The sequence below is a fragment of the Elephas maximus genome, chromosome 5, assembly GCF_024166365.1.
Source record: "Elephas maximus indicus isolate mEleMax1 chromosome 5, mEleMax1 primary haplotype, whole genome shotgun sequence".
Taxonomy (NCBI): Eukaryota; Metazoa; Chordata; class Mammalia; order Proboscidea; family Elephantidae; genus Elephas; species Elephas maximus.
In genome coordinates, this window is record NC_064823.1 from 123,248,673 (window position 1) to 123,261,531 (window position 12,859).

Sequence of the window (12,859 nt, forward strand, 5' to 3'; positions counted from 1 at the left end):
CAAAGGTAAAATGGCAGAAGAGGCACAAGCTAGACATTGCCATTACAAATGGGAGAAACTGGAGGGGAAGAAGGCATAACAGGACCAAGCAAGTTAGCAAAACACATTACATTAGCCCTCAAGTCTTTGAAAATAACCCTTTGTTCTCTGAGACAATTTACACAATAACTCTGCCCTCCATACTCTAGGTATTGGCTACGTTCTCCAGATTCTGAGTGGAGGCCCCTTGGCCCTGGGCTTTTCTCTGCCTTCCAGACCCACTGGGACAGCAACTGTACTCCCTTGGCTTTAGACGCACCATTCTCCTAGTCCACCTGAGTGGCAACTCCACCCTTAGAAACACCAGAGGCCATGGCTCCACCCTTTGAAATCCTTGAGGTCACGGCCATACCTTTTGAGACTGAGGCAGCACGGCTTCTTGTGTTTTTTGTCTCTTCAGCTTCTGTTTCCTGGTTCCTTGGCCTCTCAGACCCTGGGTCCTCACGCCTGCATCTGCCCTGCTGGGGCAAGTGTTCTGAAGCTCAGTAACCCACTGATAAGTGCCTAGATGCACCCTACTCTGCCAAGAAACCTTCTGCACACAGGCACTCAGTTCTCTTGCTCCGTGGGTCGGCAAGCCTAGCTCCACCGATAAGCGCCCAGAGGCACTCCACTCTGCCAGGAAGCCTTCTGCGCACAGCACTCAGCTCTCTCTCTCTGTGGGTTGGCTCCAGCGCCATATCGCTCTGGTCTTCTGGCTCTGCTGCTGCTGGTTCTCTGCTGTTGCTCTCCGTCACTGCAGGTTTTCTGCTGCACTGGTCCTCTGCCGCTGTCACAACTATATCCATTCACAGTTTCAAAAGTGCTTCCACATTTTAGGTATCTGTTAGAGCAGCACCCAACTCTTGGTACCAATTTCTGTCTTAGTCATCTAGTGCTGCCATAACAGAAATACTACAAGTGGATGGCTTTAACAAAGAGAAATTTATTTTCTCACAGTCTAGTAGGTTACAAGTCTAAATTCAGGGCATTGGCTCCAGGGGAAGGCTTTCTCTCTCTGTCGACTCTGGAGGAAGGTCCTTGTCTTCAATCTTTCCCTGGTCAAGGAGCTTCTTAGGCAGAGGGATCCCGTGTCCAGAGGACGTGCTCTGCTCCTGGTGCTGCATTCTTGGTTGTATAAGGTCCCCCTCGTTTCTTTCATTATTGATGATTTTGTGTTTACTGAGTCTTTATTTTTTCTTCTTTTTTTATTTTGATGAGTAGGTTTGTTAACTTTCTTTGTGGTTATCTTGAAATTTATGCTTGTCTTCCTAAGTTTGAACCAGTCTTTTATTACTTGATATTGCCTTGACTTCCTCTCCATTTGAAAGCTCTGTGCCTATACTGTTTATTTCCCTTTTTACTGTTTTGACATTGTCATCATTTACAGGTTGACGTCCCTGGTTGCCTGTTTAAAGTCTTTTAGCTTTGTTTTATAACTGAGAACTCTTTGCCTAGGTTGGCTATGGCTGATGCTGTTCTGTGTCCTAGACTCAGGTTGTTATCTGATGTTGTTGGTTCTTTAACTCAAGGACTGCCTTTGATATTTCTTGTAAGTTTGCTTTGGTTTTTAGGAATTCCTTAAATTTCTGTTTATCTGGTAATGTCCTAATTTTGCCATTGTACTTAGAGAGAGTTTTGCAGGATGTATTATTCTTGGTTGGCAGTTTTTTTCTGTCAAGTTTTTACATACCTCCTCCCATTGCCTTTTGCTTGCACAGTTTTGGCTGAGTATCAAAGTTTAGTCTTATTGTTTCCCCTTTATAAGTGACTTTTTGTTTTTCTCAAGCTGCTCTCAGGATTCTTTCTTTGTCTTTGGTTTTGGCAAGTGTGATTATGATATGTTTTGGTGACTTTCTTTCGAGGTCTATCCTACATGGGGTTCATTGAGCTTCTTGGGTAGTTAGCTTTTCGACTTTCATGGTATTTGGGAAGTTTTCTACCAGAAAATCTTCAACAGTATTCTCTGAGGTTTCCGTTTTCTCCTCCTGTTCTGGAAATCCAATCACATTCAAATTTTTGCTTTTGATTGTGTCCCACATAATTCTTAGGTTTTCTTTGCTCTTTTCTCTGATTTTTCCTCAAAGTGGCTTCCAAGGATTTGTCTTCAATCTTGCTGATTCTGTCCTCCATTGTTTCAAAATTGCTCCTAAAGCCTGCTATTGAGTTGTTCATTTCTGAAATTCTGTTGTTTATCTTTTAAATTTCTAGTTGCTGTTTTTGTATGATTTCTAATTGTTCATTAATTTTGTTCTTGCATTATTTCCCCAAATCATTCTATTGCTTTGTCTGTTTTCCTTGATTTTGGCTACGTTTTTGTTGTTTTTTTCTGTGTTTTCCATGATTTTGTACATTTTTCCCTTGGTTTTGTGTGTGCTTTTCTTGATCTCTTTCCTAATCTCTTGGAGAGCCCTAAATATTAGTCTTCTGAATTCCATAGAAGGTAGTTCCATTGCCTTTTCTTCTACTGAAAGTTTATCTGATTCTTTATTTTGGTCACTTGCTGCAACCATCTTGTCCTGCTTTTTTTTTTTTTAATATGTTTTCATACTGTCTCTGAGACATTAAGGTTGTTTTCTTTATTTACTGATTGTATGTTTGTTTTGCCCTGCTTTTTTTGTTTTGTTTTGATATGTCAGGGCAGGTGAGCTTTGCTGCTTACTTGTCTGTGGGCATGCTAGTTTTCACCACCTTTTTGTCTAAGTGGGCAGTGCAGCAGCAGGCAGGATGAGGCCACTTTGTTATACACTTGTTTGGCGAGATGGCTGAGGGCAGACTGGGCAGGCTTTGTCTGCCTCCTGATGTTGGTCCACCAGTGTGAGAGCATTCACAGTCCCTTGCCAGATGGACAAAGATGTCTGATGGGGGGTGGTATGGGCTTGCTTCTCACTGTTCAGCAGCTGGTCCAGTGGTCGAAAGGGAGGGGAGGTATGGGCCTGATGCAGCAGTGGGCCTAAGTGCCAAGGGTGTTCTAGCTATAGCTGGAGCCAGTGGAAAGGGTGGGAGGTGGTATATGGGGCTAGGTGGGAGGAAGAAAGAAAAGAAAAGAGAGAAAAAAAAAGGTGGTGTGGCAGGAGCTGGCAGGTGGGGTGAGGTGGGACCAGAGACTAGCGGGAAGGAGATGGAGGTGGCATACAGGGCTAGGTGAGAGAGAGAAAGAAAAGAAAGAAAGAAAAGGAAAAAACTTAAAAAATGGCAGCACAGTGGGGCTGGTGGGTGGGGGTGGGGCAGACCCAGGGCAGTGGTGAGCTGGTGCACTGCTTGCACTCTATTCATGGTAGTGTGGTGGGGGCTACCAGAAAGGGGGAGAGGTGGTGTATGGGGTTAGATGAAAGGGAGAAAGACAAGTAAGGAAAAAAGAGAAAAAAAAAATGATGGCATGGTGAGGGCTGGCGAATGGGGGCAGGGCATACCCAGGGGCTGGTGGGAAGGGAAGGGAGGTGGAGCATGGGGCTAGATGGGAGGGAGAAAGGAAAGGAAGAAAGAAAAGAAGGGAAGAAAAAAAAAAGAAGTTGGTAACAGGAGGGCACGGGGCTGGCCCAGGTGGTAGGCTCGTATTGTGGGCCCCAGGAAGGAGGGATTTTTGCAGCTATTCACCAGAAGAGCGAGGGGTAGAAAGTGTGTTTCCCTGGTTACTGTGTGCTCTGCATCCTGTTGGCAGCTCCATGAAGTTGCCTTCCTGTACTCCCTGCCTGGGGTCATTGCTGTCTGTGTTTCAAGATGGCATGCTGTGCCAGGTTAGTTAGCAGGAGACCTCCACTCCATACCTCTCCTCATTCTCTGTTTTCTGTCAGTTTCTTCTTTCATTTGGTGTTTGATCTAGTTCTTCATCCCTTCATTGATGCTTAGGGTTCCAGGTTTGACCTCTGTGTCTGTTTTACTTAGTTTTTCAGGTTTTTGCTGCAGAAGGATGGCATGGTGCATCTGTGTAGGATGCCATGGTGGTTCTGCCTCCCTCTTTCTTTCTTTTTTTTTTTTTTTTTTTTTTGCTATCTGTGAAGCTGGAAACAGAGGACCTAGAAGCCCTAGGGTATGACAGAGACACAATGTGGAAGGAGCCTGCTTGGAAGAGAGAGACTTAAGAGAGCTACCTGGCCATGAACATCCACATTGGACTGTTTTGTGAGTGAGAAATGAGCTTTTATTTTGTCAAGCACTGACATGTTAGGGCTGGTTATTACAGTAATTAGTCAATCTTTACTAAATACAACTGGATTCCACACTGCTGTAGCTATAGATATCATTCATATATGCCTTCTAATTATGCTTTGATGAATATCATTAATCTGTTTTTGTTACTTTTTCTTTTTCCTTACTTTCTTTAATTTTCTTAAGAGAAAATGTATAATACATACTCTATGGCTATTAGAAATACCAGCAAAATATACAAGAAAGATTTTTATTATATCGAGAGGATTAAATACTATTTAATTTCTATGCTTTTGAATAATGAACTACTGAAGTTTAAGACAATGTGTACATTGATCTACTTGTAATAGGAAAAGCAATTTACAATTTCTCTAATGTGAATTAAAATAGTCCTCTTGAAATTAGTAAACAGGAAAACCAATTTATTTTTTCTTTGTTAATCTAATATAATTAATTTATATGAACAGTTCATCAGACTAAAACCCAAGTATTTTGAGAGACTACATAGTAAAAAGCAGGTGATTAAGTTGCTGCTTGTCAAGTTGGTCCCTACCTTTCAAGTTCACCTCTCTTACCTTTCTTCCTTGTAAACAATGAAGCCATTGCTTAGAATTTAGCTACTTCCAGGAACTCACTGTATGATTTTCAGTGACCTTACTGTATGACATTTGTTTTAGTACATGGACCCAAAAAAGAGTCAAGAGTAAACTTCAAGTTTATTTAATAAAAAGGCTTGATATTTAACATGCAAACTTTGTTTGGATACTCAAGGTAACATTTTTATTATTTCGTAGACCGTATCGATTGGTTAGCTAATTGGTTGACATTAAGTTATGTTAAATTAAGCCAAAGATATTCTGATTTCCACAGGAATGAATTGTCACAAAGATGAGGTGACAAAAAATATCAAGCAATGGTATAAAAAATGAATAGAACAGAAAAAAAATAATGTTTGAATCATGATCACTTAAATGTGAAGAAAGGGCTACCAAATATGAGAAAAATGAACATGAAGAGACATCAAATAAGGGAGCTGTGAGCTGAAAGAAAAAATAAACATAGATGGACACATTTTGTAAATTACAGACTTAGGAAGGAAAGGGGGAGAATAAAATAAAAACTGAAAAACTAAAGGAAATGAGAAATGTTTTAAAACTGAAGATATTAATAAGAACAGAAAGGAAAGTAAAATTTATTAAATGTTCAAAACAAACAAGGAAAAGAAGCTTTAAAATCTTATAATCCTGATTTCAAATTCTAGTTCCACTTTCAACTAGGTAAGTGACCTTGGACTAATTACTTTACCACTGTGAGTTCAAACGTCCTCAACTGTCAAATTAAATTAATAATACCTCACAAGAAGCTTTTCCTGTCTATGGCCCTGGCAGAATCAGCTAAAAAACAAAACAAACCAGTTGCTGTCAAGTCAATTCTGACTCATAGCAACTCTATAGGACAGAGTAGAACTGCTTCATAGGTTTTCCAAGGCTATATAGGGTCGCTATGAGTCAGAATCGACTTGAAGGCAATGGGTTTTTGGAAACTCTGGTGGTGTAATGTTTTAATAGCTATGGCTGCTAACCAAATGGTTGGCAATTTGAATCCACCAGCCACTCCCTGGAAACCCTATGGGGCAATGCTACTCTGTCCTTAGGGTCCCTATGAGTTGGAATCAACTCCACGACAATGAGTTTTTTTTTTTTTTTTTGATTTACAGAAGCTACCAGGGCTCCTTTGCAGAGTCAGCTTCTCTCCCCCCAAATCAGGTCTCCCTCCTTCCATGGTAATTAAAAGATACGCAGACAGGGACCTGCTCAGTCACTCTGTATTTCCCAGCCTGCCTTGCATTTAGAAACTGACTAAATTCATATGATCAGAATATGAGTGAACACTATGTGGGCCACTCTTGGCCACTGTCTAAGCCACTGGCTATGCTTCCTCCATACTCTCCTTTTTCCCTGGTAGAACCACTGGAGGCCCAGTCTTGACCATACGGATGACACCAAAGCCCCAAATCCCTAAATTACTGTGTGGAGTAAAGCTCCTGATGACCTGGCTACCCACCTCGAACTGTTACATGGAGAGAAATAAACTTTTCCCATCTTTAAGCTCCTGAATAATTGTTGCACATCTTTGTTACAGCATCTAATCTTATCCTAACTACTATAGCTCCTTTTAAACTTGTTGCCATTGAGTGGATTCTGATTCATAACCACTCTTAACCACTATGCAACCAGGGTTTCCGTAGCTCACTTTAGATAAATGTAAAAGTCTCTCTTCCTCCCCCTTGTATATGCCCTCCACTGCTGACCTTGGTGGAAAATCACTGCAGATTCTAGATATTTCCACCACTGAGAAGATGGAGTCAGATTTTACTTTGTTATTTGAAGTTCCAGAATTGTATAATTTTCCCAAGTAAAAAAATTACAGTATTTAATTTTTGCACACAACCTCCCCCTGAAAAAATATGTTACTTTCCCCCACTGCTTTGAAACTCTCTTTGCCTGGAAAATAGTATGTATTCAATAAATCATAAATATATTTTTATTGCATGCCAATTGTGCCTTAAAAAACCAAAAAAACCAAACCCGTTGCCGTTGAGTCTATTCTGACTCATAGTGACCCTATAGGATGGAGCAGAACTGCCCCACAGTGTTTCCAAGGACTGGCTGGTGGATTTGAACTGCCGACATTTTGGTTAGTAGCCATAGCTCTTAACCTCGCGCCGTCAGTGCTCCAGCTGTACCTTAGACACAAAAATATGAAAGACGGTAAGACTGCTCCTACCTTCAGCATTTAATAGTCATTCTGCATAGACAATACACACACACTCACACACACACAATGTCACATAAGCAATATAAGCACCAAAACAGCAATACAGATAGAGCTAGGAAGGTTTTGAAGATGCCAGAATATTATGGGTGTGATGACTTGGGTAGAGTTGGAAATGCTCAGATGGAGCTCTTGAAGAAAGAATAGACTTTTGATAAGGAGATATAAAGGCAGAGGGCCATTCCACCAGAATGTGGGCTCCAGGAGGCTGTGTTGTACTTGCTCATTACTGTTATCACCATGACCTAGCACAGTGTTTGGCATAAGATGGAAAGTCTGTAAATATTGATTGAATGAAAATGAATTCTTGGTGTGGAAGGGCCATGAGTGCATGATTGAGGTACATCTACGAAACCAATTTGAATGATAAAGAAATGTGTTTGGAAAGGTAGGTTGGAGCCTTGTGTTAGTCTGGGTCCTCCAAGAAGTGATATCAAGATGGGATTAAATGTGTAAGGAGGATTTTATTAAAGGAAACACCTGTGAGACAAAATGGGGAGGGAGTCAGGCAAGGCTAGGGAAGTCAACAGACCACAATGTAAGTTTACCCAGAGTAAAGGAGAGAACAAAGGAAGGTAGGGTAGAAGCATCCTACGTTGCCGTGCACTCTAAGGAAGACTTGGTAAGGCTGTCAGGGAGCCCCTGAGCCAAAGTCAGCTGTCAGATGATAAATTGCCCAAGGCTAAATATCAGAGTCAGGACTAGAACTTAAATCTCCTTTTTCATTCCCAAGTCAGTGACTTTTCCTTTTTTGATGCATAAATAAAAGCATTAGGAGGTCAAATGCCTTTCCCAGAATTAAAGGGAAATTTTGGTTTAAACCTATTTCGAGTTCAATGATAAAGCATAGAACTTTCTGGAAAATGATGTAAAGAGAGAACCTGTTTGCCATATGCCTTGCTCGGAATAGGTCCAGGCTGGCACCTAGAAAACCCCCTGAAGAATACCAGTGCCAAAGTCCTGCTTTGCAGTCTATTTGCAACTATGCCTTAGTGAGGAGAAGCAGTATGACCTCATAGCAGGAGCACTGGTTAGGCCATTGGCCAGATGAGTAACCTCCCTGGGTTCCATTTCCTTGTGCGGAAAATAAAAGGTTTGGGCTATATGTATGTCAAAGTCAATCCAATTACACATCCAAAGATTCTAAGAACCAGGGATTCTAAGGTGTGAACATTGTGGCTCCCTAAAGGAGAAAAGGAAAATTGTCACCCTTGTGGGCGAGAATGAGGTGGCACCAGGGGTGACTCCTGTTAGAGTTGTACTGAAGGTGCTGTGACAGCATTGCATTTTGTTCCAGTACTTTTTATGTGGCCACATCTGTGCTAGGCTCTGGGCATAAAATGATGAGTAAGACAAGGTGCCTGATCCTGAAGAACCCACAGGTTAGTTAGAAGATTAAGTGAGAGGTAGTGTGGGACAGTGGGAAGGGGAAAGGCTTTGAGGGGAGTCCTGTGAAAACTTGGGTATACCAGGTGTCTTAGGCTGGGTTCTTCAGAGACGCAAAACCAGTAAAGTGTATAAATATGTATATATAGAGAGAGAGATTTATATGAAGGAAATGGCTCATGCGGTTGTAGAGGCTGGAACTTCCCAAGTTTGTGGGTCAGGGTAGAGGCTTCACCTGATTCACATAGCTGCAGGGGCTGGCAAACCCAAGATCAGCAGGTCAGTGAGCAGGGCTTTTGCCCACAGGCTGCAAACATTGACAAATCCCAAGACTGGCAGGCAAGACCGCAGGTAAGCTGCTAGCTCAAGTCCTAAAAACCAGAGGTCAGATGAACGGGAGCCGGCAGCAGGATCCAGAGCAAGAAAAAGCCCATAAGCCTTGCCAGAATGTCCACTTATATTCAATGCAGTCCACATGCCCAAGGAAACTTCCTTTCAACTGATTGGCTACTCACAGCAGATCCCATTATGGAGGTGATCCATTACATCACATCTCATCATGGAAGTGATCACAATATCATATGACTGCCAGACTACATCGTAACTGCCGAAGCACTGAGAATCACAGCCCAGCCAAGTTGACACACAACCCTAACCATCATAACAGGGTATCGCTGAGTCAATTTCTTCCAATGAAACGTCTACTTTTCATGATTGTTGGGAAGATTAGAAATAGTATAGATAAACTGACTGGAATAACATCTGGAACAGAAGTGGCACTCACAAAATGAATTACTATTAATATTAGTGTGACAAGGTAAAAAATTATTGAGTGTTCCCAGGCTGTTCCTGGCCCACCTCCTAACTCTGGTATAGATGAAGAGACTACTCTCTTGGTCTGCTCACCACTGGACCTTTTTTGGTTTAAAACATGCTCTGAGGTGAGGTAAAAAATTGTGATCCAGAATTAAAAATAGCTGACGGGACTTTAAAAGACTTAGAAGATAGCTACGTAGATCTGATGGTGAGGGGTTCAGAGAGAAGAGATAAGAAAGTGAAAGAAAAAAATCTTTTCAGGCCAGGGGAGAACTTCTGAAGGATAGGAGAGGCTCTGGAACTGTAGGGTAAGAGAGAGTTGGGAAGAAGGGAGAAAGAGAATATAAAAATGTTGCTGAGAAGTTTGAATTACATCTCCCCCTTTTATTTTTGAGAGACAAAGATTTTCTTTTTGAATATTTTTGATTGTGCCCTTTGAATCATGATAGCATAGAAAGACTGAACCACAGGGTTTGGTAAATCTAAGGGTTTACATTACTTAACACTGTGTTTTTTTTTTTTTTTTTTGTATATACATAATAGTGATACACTGTGGTAATAGAGGCATTTACCAGTCCTATGAGGTTCAGAGGAGGAACAATTCTTTCTCATGAGTGGGTCACAGATATTGAAACATTTGAACTGTGCCTTCTGTTTGAGGCTTGGCTTTTACTCTTACTGGATAAATGATCTTGGTAAAATCACTTAAGTATTCTGAGTCTCAGCTTTCTCCTCTGTAAATGAAAGATGATTAAAAACAATGCCCTCCTTAAAGGCTTGACATAAGCAGGTGTTAAGGCTGAGACCTCGGTTTGAGACTTCTGACTCCACACCTGGATATGACATAGAACCAGAGTGTCCATGTTACAGCTGGTAGATGGAGGTTTTCATTTCTTTCTACTTATTTTCATAAGTAGAACAGTCAGAACATTTGTTCAAAATGTTTTCTTATAAATCAACAACCATGAAAAATTTCTATGGTGGTGCTTTTAACTTTGGGTGTGGCCCTTGACTTTGTTCTGTGTATCTATAACCATACCCCCAGAGCTGCTGTGTTCCTGCTACACACAGCCTGGCAGGCAGTACGCAGCTGTGCTCTTTCCATACTGAGGGAAAATTTAAGATATTTTCTTATAAGGCAACAACAATGAAAAACTTCTGTGGTGATTCTTTTAAGTTTGTGTGCTGCCAGCCCACAGCTCTGAGTTTATGTTCATTGTCATTCATTCCTGCTGGGCTGGTCACATGAGTGGAAAGGGCTGGCTGGAGAACACAAAAGCCGTAATTAGGGGCTAGGAGTGAAAGCTGTCTCAGTTGTGCTATGCCAGCACACATACTGAAGTATGGATGTTACAGACACTAGCAGGCCACCCTAAGTGCTCACCTGTGCTAAAGAGAGTGTGTACAGGGTGGCTGCCAGGCTATGTCTCACTTATGTGACAATGGAAAAAGTTTGTCCCCTCTGAATAGACATGACCTTGTGAACATAAGGAGCCCTGGTGGAGCAGTGGTTAAAAACTATGGCTGCTAACCAGAAGATCGGTAGTTCAAATCCACCAGCTGCTCCTTGGAAACACTGTGGGGCACTTCTACCTGTCCTATAGGGTTGCTGTGAGTTGGAATTGACTCAGTGGCAATGGGTTGATTTTTTTTTTTTTTTTTGTGAACATGGGGCTTGGCCAACAGATGTTTCTCTGAGCCAATTAGAAACAAGTGCTCGTCCTCTGGGCAGACACAGTTCCATGCCAAAGCACAGAGCTGGCCAAGCAGAGCCCTGGCTGAACTTCAGCCCCCACCAGTTCTGCAGGCCCTGGCAGTACAGCAAAGTGGTTAAGAGCATAGATTCTTGTCTTAGCTTCTTAGTGCTGCTGTAACAGAAATACCACAAGTGGGTGGCTTTAATGAACAGAAATTTACTTTCTCATAGTTTAGTTAGCTAGAAGTCTGAATTTAGGGTGCTGACTCCAGAGGAAGGCTTTCTCTGTCCCTCTCTGGGGGAAAATCCTTGTCTCTTTCAGCTTCGGTTTCTTTGTGATCTCCATGTGCCATCAATCTTTCTCCATTAGTGCTTCCTGTACCTAATTTGCTCTTTTTATATCTCAAAAGCGATTGGCTTAAGACATACTCTACACTGATATGGTCTCATTAATATAACAAAGAAAAGCCTAGTCTCAAATGGGATTATATCCACAAGCATGCTGTTGTTGTTGTTAGGTGCCTTTAAGTCAGTTCTGACTCATAACCACCTTACGTACAGCAGAAAGAAATATGTCCTGTCCTGCGCCTTCCTTACAACTGTTGTTATGCTTGAGCCCATTGTTGCAGCCATTGTGTCAATCTTTCTCGTTGAGCGTCTTCTTTTTTGCTGTCCCCGTATTTTACTAAGCATGATGTCCTTCACCAGGGACTGGTCTCTCCTGATAACATGTCCAAAGTAAGTGAGATGAAGTCTCTCCATCCTCTCTTCTAAGGAGTACTCTGGGTGTACTTCTTCCAAGACAAATTAGTTTGTTGTTCTGGCAGTCCACTGGTATGGTCAATATTCTTCGCCATCACCATAATTCCAATGCATCAATTCTTCCTCAGTCTTCCTTATTCATTGTCCAGCTTTCACATGCATATGAGGTGATTGAAAATACCAAGGCTTAGGCCAGGCACATGTTAATCCTTAAAGCAACATCTTCATTTTTGTTTTTGTGAACACTTTATTGTGCTTTCGGTAAAGGTTTACACAGCAAATTGTTTTCCATACAATAATTCATACACAAATTATTCTGTGACATTGGTGGCAATCCCCACAATATATCAGCACTCTCCCCATTTCTACCCAGGTTGCCTGTTTCTTTCATCCTATTCCCCTGTCCCTGCCTGCCTTCTCATCTTTGCTTTTGGGTGAATGTTGCCATTTAGGTCTCCTATAATTGATTGCTCTGTGGAGCACATTTCTCATGGTGTTATTGTTTATCTTATAGGCCAGACTATTGTTTGGCTGAAAAGTGGCCTCCGGGAGTGGCTTCAATCCCAAGTTTGAAGGGTGGAGTGGGGCAAGAGGAAGGGAATCTCTTGGAATTACCGGAGGTAAAATTCAAAAGATTAATATACAGAGCCCTTCAAGATATCAGGAAGAAGATCAGGCAAAACATAGACCAAGCCAAGGGACACACAGAAAAAGCAACAGAGGAAATGAAGAAGGTTATGTGAGAGCATAATGACAGATTTAACAGGCTGCAAGAATCCATTCAGAAACAGCAAATAGAAATCCAAAACACTAACAATAAAATTTCAGAATTAGACAACTCAATAGAAAGTTATGGGAGCAGAATTGAGACAATGGAAGTCAGAATTAATGAAATTGAAGATAAAGCACTTGGTACCAATTTATTTGAGGAAAACTCAGATAAAAGAATTTAGAAAATGAAGAAACAACATGCTTGTGAAGAATTATGTGCGATTCTATCAAGAGGAATAACCTACGAGTGATTGAAGTGCCAGAATGGGACAGAGGTGGGGAAGAGATAACAAAAATACAGAGGGAACTGTTGAAAATTTGTTGGCAGGAAACTTCACTGATATTGTGGAAGATAAGAAGATATCTATCCGAGAAGCTCATCACACCCCACACAGGGTAGACCCCAAAAGAAAGTCACCAAAACAT

The 12,859-nt window shown here is 41.5% G+C and overlaps 1 long non-coding RNA gene across 3 annotated transcripts in view; it reads left to right on the top strand.

Annotated features, from left to right (window-relative positions):
* Positions 1–3,688: 3,688 nt before the first annotated feature.
* Positions 3,689–12,859, top strand: part of LOC126077233 (uncharacterized) — a 96,913-nt gene continuing 87,742 nt past the window's right edge. For 2 of the 3 annotated variants that reach the window (XR_007517685.1, XR_007517683.1), the window contains exon 1: positions 3,689–4,140. This is a non-coding gene — a long non-coding RNA (uncharacterized LOC126077233). The remainder of the gene's footprint in view (positions 4,141–12,859) is intronic. The other variant, XR_007517684.1, reaches the window with a different exon arrangement.